General features: G+C 51.7%; 1 long non-coding RNA gene across 1 annotated transcript; it reads right to left on the bottom strand.

Moving 5' to 3' along the window:
• Positions 1–995: 995 nt before the first annotated feature.
• LOC121674139 lies at positions 996–6,732 on the bottom strand. The gene is made up of 2 exons (XR_006019466.1): positions 3,134–6,732; positions 996–2,519 (listed from the first exon to the last, which is right to left on the bottom strand). It is a non-coding gene; the product is annotated as an uncharacterized LOC121674139 (long non-coding RNA).
• Between the last annotated feature and the right edge of the window lie 556 nt (positions 6,733–7,288).

The following is a 7,288-nucleotide window of genomic DNA, read 5'->3' as shown; positions in this document are numbered from 1 at the left end:
GTGGATGACTATCAGCAGAGGCTGCTGCAGCCAGCCCTGGGCAGGGCTGTGTGAGAGGCACCTAATGCAGCAGCTGCTGGGAATCACACCTTGCACCTGAGCAGCAGCCACCTTGTGCAGCAGCTGAGCTGTCCACTGCCCATTTACTGCTGTGCTTGCTCCAACTCATTCCCTGGGGTGCTGTGAAGTGGGGCAGGGCTCACCCGGGCACAAGGCTGAGCCAGCAAGCAGGGACTGGCCAGCCCAGAGCCCTGGGTTGTGTGTTCTCTGTTACTTGGTCGTTTGGGTTGTTTTTTTTTTAGGTGGATTTTTTTATTTGCAATGAGCCCTGTGCTTTGCAGAGACTTGTCAGCAGGACAGAGACCTTGCAGCTTAGCATGGGGGGAGCTGCCTGCCTTGTATTGCAGGTGGCAGCCTGGGTCACTGTTGAGCTGAAACAAGGTGCTGAGGACAACCTCAGCATGGGATGGAGACAATCCATCTCTGCCAGACCGGTTCCTTGCTGCAGTGGGCCAGCACCCCTGGCATGGGGGGCTGGATCCCAAGTATGTCAGTGGGGAAGGGTCTCTGTGGCAGCATGGGGCTCTGCCCTAGCTCATGTGCCTCACTTCCTGGCAGTAACCTAAATTTTGGACAGAACCAGGCCCCAGTCTCACTGGGAATCATCAGTCTGCCTGCATCCAGCCTCTCTCCCTGCTGGCAGTCACAGATGCTCGGCAGCATTTCGTGCTGGTGGTCACTTGTGTCCTCACACAAGCAGCAGGATTGAATGTTTTAGGATGCTGCCCTCAGCTGCTACCCGCTATCAGAAAGAGACCGTGTCCCTCTCTCTGCTGGGGGTACCAGGATGTTTCCAGGGGTGGAGCACCCCTCCCTACAGCCCCCTCCTGCTCCCTGGAAATGCTTTTGAATTGACTCAGGTGGCCCTGCTGCTTGGGCGTGACACCCCAGAACATGTGTCTGCGAAGACCCTTGCATGTGGTATAAAACGCAGCTTTAAAAGCAGACTGAAGCTGTATTTTTTCCTCACAAGGAATAAAGGATTGGCCCTGTAACAGTATTTATGAAATGACACCAAGTGGTGGGTCAGCTGAAGAGGCAGATGGCCAGTGTATCTTTTCCAAATACTTTTATACAAATCAATGTCAAAACCAGCAATGACATGTTTTCGTAGGCAGTGTATATACCCTATTAGCCTGGACTTTCCTGGGGTACCTGTACAGACTTCTTCTTTTTAAAGATAATTTCCATTGCCATTGCCATGGCCACATTGAGATTATTTTCATACAATTTAGTTCAGGAGTGAAGCCTCCACCAAGAACAACTTGTCTGGAGAGCCATCATCTTCTATAGGAATTGTTTAAGTGCCCACCTGATGTGCCTTTCAGCTCAATTTATTCACTTCCAGTTAAAGCCAGCCTTGAGCAGGGACCACCAAAACCAGAGATTAGATTACCTAAAAGGCATTTGGAGTAAATGCATCCAAAAGATACAGAGAAACAATGAAATACATTTATAAACCCAAGAGCTATTTGAGGCTGAATGGGCATGGGAACACATATTAAAAGACTCATAAAACTAGCAAGTGAGGTAAAACAATTTTTAAGATACTAAGAAACATCTACCAGTGATGGGGGAAACACTTTGTTGTTTGCCAGCACTTTTAGTCCCATGACACTTCCAAACACAAACTTCCACCATTAAACTTTATTAATCCTCCCTTCTGATTTCTGTGTGGGTCATTTAGCATTGCTTAATACTGAGCTTAGGGGAAAACCTAATAAGCCAACGACTAATCTTTGAACTTGGCATAAATCTTGTCTCGCTATTTCTCAACATGTTCTGTCGTGTCCTGCCACCCCACTGAGAAAGCCCTGGAGTGCTGGCAGAGGTGGCCAGTCCAGGCTCACACCGGCACCCAAGACACAGCTGCAGTTTCCAAATGAGCTGTTGTGGGAGATATTTTGGGACTTGGAAATGAACCTCTCAGAAAGGGTAACCTGTGCTGAGAGACTACTGCCAAGCCACACTAACACTTGGATCCTTGGAAAGTAACACAAGAAAATTAGATATATTTGTTTTAAGCAATGGCACTACACTCTGCATGAAGCTAAAACATGTTTTAGAAGCAGATGAAAGCTTGACAGCATTTTCTCTCCTTTCCAAGGCAGAAAAGCCTCCTGTCACACTCCCAGGTTAGGGGACATGATGCTGACCCAGGTGAAGGAAACCTCCGGTGAAACCCCAAAGTCTGTCTTGGAAAAGAAAACAAGATTGCTCCTTCAGCTTATGTGAGGCTTAGTGCTAACAATACTTAGTGCTTCTGTAATATTGCATTAGCAAAGCATCATTCAGGCTTTTAACCAGCCCTTGGAGAGTATCTTAGCCCCATCTCACAGCAGGGAGGAAGCTGCTTTGCTGAGGCTTGGGACAGGGTGAAAAAGGTGGCTCTTGGACAAGATCCTCTGCTGTACTGCTTATCCTCTTCAGAGCTGAAGGTTAACCTGGTCACTCTTTTTCTTCTCCAGATGGAACATAGAGAAAAGATAAAAAATCCTGGTTTGAGACACAGAATCCTCCTCTAGCTGAGTGTCTCTCTCATGTACAAACTCAACCACAGGGCTGGGCAAGGATTTCAATCAAGTATTTTTGTACCAAATAGCTGGATTTTATTTATGCCCCTTTTAGTCTGTTCCTTCCTCAAGATTAAAATAAAAACAACAACAAAAGTAAAAATAAAGTACAAAGGTCTCGAGAGAGCTCAGCCTTTCCTCTCCCTGCTGCCTTTCCTGCAGAAATAGAAAATTCCTGCAGAATTTCTCTTGGGGATGGAAAACACTGTAAAAATCACGTTATCAGGGGTGAAAAGCCTTGTGGTCCACTTGCAACTGGAGATCTTGGTCCCTCCCACGGGTCACCTCCCACCAGCATGAGGAGAGAACCAAAGGGGACCCCATCCTCCAACCCAGCTCAGGACAAACCCCTGTGCCAACCTAAGTGCTGGCAGCAATATCACCCTACTAGAGATGTGGCTGAATCCTTGTCTGCTGCCCCCAGGCTCATTGTTTCAGGCACTGGGCTTTATCCTCCAAGTTTTGGCCATTTTGGGGGCGGGACCCCTTGTGCTCCTCACCCTGGGGTGCTGGTGGTGCCAGGATGGGACTTTCCTGCCCCAGGAGGGCTCAGAGGGCTTGGGAGGAAGCAGGAGAGGTTGCAGAGAGCAGGGGCCACAGCAAGGGTGCACCCAAAGGAGCCTCAAGAAGGAAAGGCAGTAAAAGCAGGGGAAAGCTGAGGAGAAATCTTCTTGCAGGGTGAAAGCAGGGTCAGAAAGCCAAGGCCAGAGCTGAGTTGCCCTGGCAGGCTGTGTTCCCTGTGTTCTCATGGAAACAGGAGCGATGCCCTCCAGCTTGGCTGTTTTCTCAGTTTATTTTTAAAGGCAGCCCCTTGCCGGGGAGGAGCAGGGCAGTGCCGGGGGCACAGGAGGGAGAGCTGCCGCTGCGCTGGGCGAGCATTATCTAATCGGGACGGCGGGGGAGCCCCGTAAATGGCAGCACCAGCAAAGCCCGGCCCCGCGTGCCGGGAGGCTCCGGCAGAGCGGGGGTGGCTCCTGTGTCTGCTGTAGGTCACAGGCACAGCCGGCGGAGCCCCGGAGTGCGAGCTGTGTCCTTCGACTTCCCCTCTGTACTGAGCAGGCGAAGCATCCTCTAAATAAAAAGCCTCCCTTGGCCCCTGCGTAGGAAACAGCCGCCTTTCGAGCAGCTGGGTCGAGCAAGAGACTTCCAAATCAGGGCATCCCAGTCCTGCCGCAGCCCTGGCTCTGCTGGCGTGCCGGCCTTCCCTGCGCTGGAAACGGGTGCCTGCCTGTTCCTATTAAAGGATATTGTTTAATCTCCAGCTGGGCCGATGCTCACGCAGGCTGGAAGCTGCAGACCAGCAGAAATCCTTAGCAAGTGTCATTAGGACATCAGGTCTGTCAAACAAGCAGGGTGCTGCTGCTACAGCCAAGGGTGCTGAGCCCCCATCCCACTGCTTACGTGGTGCTTCCATGGGGCAGCACTCCCTGCCCTGCTCTGGGACAGACCCGCACTGGTGTGGGCTTGCAGGACCTGCAGGTCTGAGGGATGCTCTGTGATCCTGAATGTCACTCTGCAGGTGACCAGGTGAGGAGAAGGGGACATGGCACCCTGAGATCCTGCAGGACAACTCCACCACAGGGGTGACAGGTCAGGTGAGTGCCCACCAGATGCAGTGTACATTGAAGGGTCACAGCACACAGGTGCCCCAGGAACCCCAGCACCTGGCTGGATTTGGGCCGGGCTCAGGGACACTAGGCTTGGCAGGAGGAGGCTGCCTCCAGCACAGGCCATGACCAAACAGTGCCAGCAGGAAGGGCAGAGTTCTTCACTGACCAGAGTTTCATGACCTCCAATTGCATCGCTTTTCAAGCCCAGGCTGACCCCACAGCAGCATGCTGTGGACAGGATTCCACTTGCCTTTGAAGCTCTATTTCCAGACATTCACCTGTAGGCCACACACCCAGGGCTACCATGAGTTACTGCAATTTGTGACTGACCTGTTTTAAACCACAAATGGTCCCTGCTGTCACCTCAGAGTCCACCAAGCTGAGCAGGGCCAAACCTGACATGGTGTGTCCTGCAAAGCATTAGGGTTTCTGCTGATGTGTTCACCTTGCTGAGGTGTAGCTTGGCCCAGATGCTCACAAAAGCCACAGCTGATGCTGTCCAGGAGCCGTGAGAGGGGCAAAGAGCTCCCTTGCCTTTCCCTACATACACACCAAGGCATCACACTTTGCCTTTAGTTCAGGCACAGCCAGGTCTGGCCACCAGCACACTGAGCCACCTCCATCCCTCCTGTCTCCTCCTCCTCCCAGCTCCCCAAAGGCAGGGATGGGTGCAGGCTCATCACAGGAGCAGATGACTTTTTCCACAGAAACAGATGCCTGCTTCAGCCGACACATTGTCTTTGTGTTGAGCTCGATCCCACCTATTCTGATTGTCACTGTTGTTGTTATTTCCATAACTGCTTTTCCTCCAGACTTCTGGCTCCAGAAAAAAATTACCTCAGCCCTGCCTAGTCCCAGGGCTGTGAGGCTTCAAAAGATGTCTGAAAGACCTGTCCTTCCTGGTGACAAGTGCTTCTTCCTTTGGACTCTCTGGGGACAGTGTCTGCAGCATGTCACAGGTAGGGAGGAGCTGCCCAAGAGAGCAGGACCATGGCTGTGGCCATGGCAGGAGGGATGGAGTCCTGGCAGCCAGCTCAGGAACAGCTCGGTCTGGGGCAGGAGGGGAAGGGGTGATGCTCCTGGCTAGCACCAAACCAGAGGTGGCTTCGCTTCTTTGCCAAAGGAGAAAGCTTCTCTTGAATTCAAGCGTATGACAGTCTGAGCAGGAGCCAGTGCTCGAGATTTTTATGGATCATTGCAGGCTAAAAGACTCATAAAACAGCTTGCTGCTCCCTTCAGCAGTGGCAGTGAGGCAGTCAGAGTTGTCCATCCAGGGAGACTTCAGCATGGATCCCCAGCTGCCTCCCTGGGGCATGCACAGGATACCATGGGTCCAGCTGACGCAGGTGGCCACGCTTCAGCCGTAGCCAGGGCTGTCAGTGAGATCTGTCACTGAGATGCAGAGTCCTTTTCAGCAGCTCCAGACACCAGCTCTGTACAGTGAAGATTCGAGGGACTTTCTGGCTTCCCAGAGATATCACTGGCCAACCCTCAGAGCTGACTGAATATTTATGACCTCCAGGAAGGACATCAGCAGCTTGTACACAGGACAAGCAACCACAGGGCTGTGGTATTGTGCTTCCTCCTAGTCCTTTGCTGAGTCTTGTAAAACAATCTTGAAGGTCCTCCTTGGATGCTGTGAATCCCTTCTCCAGGTGAGAAAATTTCAGGAAGGTTCTCACAGCACTGTGAAAATATATCGCCTGACTTTGCCGAGAAGAAAATCTGGGACCTTCTCAAACTACTCCATTTACATCTACCAAAAGAGATGTAAGTGGAGATTTTGTTGTCCTACACGTCAGCCTACCCACACTCGCTGTGGTGGCCAGAAAGAGATCTAACTTGAGGCTTGGGAAAGTCTGACTCCCACTCTTCCTGCCTTGTGACAGACACTTGCACAAGCTGCACCACTCCGTGTGAGAGAGCAGGACCTTCCCTTCCTCTTTCGCACAGGGACCAGCTTTGGCCATGTGGAAGGGCAGCAGAAGAGCATCCAGCCAGCCAAAGGAGAAGTTGGTTTAGCCACTAGACAAGAAACCAGGGCTAAGAGGCATCCTAAGAAGCACCCAACCCAGCATGTATTCAGATCAGAACAGAGAAATGAAACCAGCTGAGACAGGAAGAGACTTTTTGCTATCATCAGGCAGAGTTTCGTCCTTCACCCTCCAGCTCGCCCCTTTCCAGGGCTGCTACCACCCCTGCCAGCCAGGGCTCTGTGATACAAGGTAAGAGAGCAGCAGACCAGGCTGCTCTTCTGTGGAAAACCACGCCTAGAGAAGGATGTGCCAGTGGGGATCTTGTTTCTTGTGGTGCTCCCCCGGACCTGTCAGGATGGACCCTTGCTGGAGGCAGTGGTGACCAGTGCTTATAGCAGGGGGTCCCTGTTATAAGCACTGGGAGGAGGAACAAGTGACTGTCCTATAAATTGACCCAATCCTCCAGCAGTGCCTGGAAGAAGTGTATCAAGGGAAGGAACTGCTGCTACTCCCTTTTCAAATCCGTAGGTCTATTTCACCTGCTTGAAAATAGAAGATGAGATCAGATCGCCCCAACCTTTCCTCCTCGAGACTTGCCTCCATTTCTGCTCAGTCTCCTGACTCAGGACATGGCCTATTTAGGGACCTCCATCACCCTCAAAGACAGATTTCAGTACCTTTTCCTGAATCTCAGCACACTCCAGGATTTTCCACATGGCAGCTGGTGAGTGGGATTGCTGGCAGGCCTTTTTGTCTCCGGTGGCATCAAGGCTGAGCAGGGCTGTGTTCTAGCTCCCACTGGGTTTAACACCTCATTTCCTTTGCTGTCTGCCCCAGAAACATGAGGAAAGGAGGCTCTGTGCCCTTCAGGCTCAACAGCAAGTTGTACAGCACCACACAAGCACCAGCAGCTATGGGCTGAAGAACTGGTCTGGGAGCCCAGGTTTGCTGGTGACTGCAAACTTTTTGCACATACACTGATTTCTAAATGAGCACAAGCAGCTCTTTGAGTCCTCCCAAGCTGCACAAAGAGGGTCTATGAGCTGAAGAAGCTGCTCAGTGAGTCACA

This window comes from Corvus kubaryi, unplaced genomic scaffold (genome assembly GCF_017639235.1).
Source record: "Corvus kubaryi isolate FWS band 111438036 unplaced genomic scaffold, C.kubaryi_AGA036_p1.0 66, whole genome shotgun sequence".
In the NCBI taxonomy this organism is placed as follows: domain Eukaryota; kingdom Metazoa; phylum Chordata; class Aves; order Passeriformes; family Corvidae; genus Corvus; species Corvus kubaryi.
The sequence above is the reverse complement of the archived record's forward strand: the minus strand, read 5'-3'. Positions and strand labels throughout refer to the sequence as shown.